Below are 610 nucleotides of genomic sequence, written 5' to 3'. Positions count from 1 at the left end.
GAGGAACCGCCTCAAGTACGCCCTGACAGGGGATGAGGTGAAGAAGATCTGCATGCAGAGGTTCATCAAGATCGACGGCAAGGTCCGCACCGATGTCACCTACCCTGCTGGATTCATGGGTGAGTTAACTCATTGGACTTGGAAGAGTTTTCATTACTGCTAAAATCTGTTGGAGGATATGTCCTCTGGTTGTCAGTAAGGTTTTTGATAGTCTACTGATTGGATCTTTGGTTCCTGTTTTGATGTGTATATAAGAATTTATAGATAATGTTATGTAAGATGAGGTGGATTTATACAACCTGTAAACTGTTTTTGGTTTTGATGCCGCTGGATTTGTTTAGTGATGCTTTTAGTCAGTTCTGAGGAGGTAGAAGGAGCAATGATGAATTTTTGGGTTTGATCAGCAATGAGCTGAAACAACACGACCATTTCCTCTAAGAAGTTCTGAGCTCCAACAACAACACTTTGACATTTCTTACTCATTGTTGCATTTTGTTGGAGGCAAGTAAATATCAACAATCAGCTCCAAAACGAAAGTGTGACTTTGAGATTAAGTTGCTAAATTTGAGATTTATTTTGCCTTCAGTCAGTTTCTATCATTAGATTTCTT

The 610-nt window shown here is 39.5% G+C and overlaps 1 non-coding gene across 1 annotated transcript; it reads left to right on the top strand.

The window, feature by feature from the left end:
• The first annotated feature begins 376 nt into the window (after nt 1-376).
• Nucleotides 377-452, top strand: LOC111648567 (small nucleolar RNA SNORD61). Its single transcript, XR_002760152.1, has one exon. It is a non-coding gene; the product is annotated as a small nucleolar RNA SNORD61 (small nucleolar RNA).
• Nucleotides 453-610: the final 158 nt, after the last annotated feature.

This window comes from Seriola lalandi, unplaced genomic scaffold (assembly GCF_002814215.2).
Source record: "Seriola lalandi dorsalis isolate HSWRI2012SDOR001 ecotype SW California unplaced genomic scaffold, Sedor1 jcf7180002043135, whole genome shotgun sequence".
In the NCBI taxonomy this organism is placed as follows: Eukaryota; Metazoa; Chordata; class Actinopteri; order Carangiformes; family Carangidae; genus Seriola; species Seriola lalandi.
The sequence above is the reverse complement of the archived record's forward strand: the minus strand, read 5'-3'. Positions and strand labels throughout refer to the sequence as shown.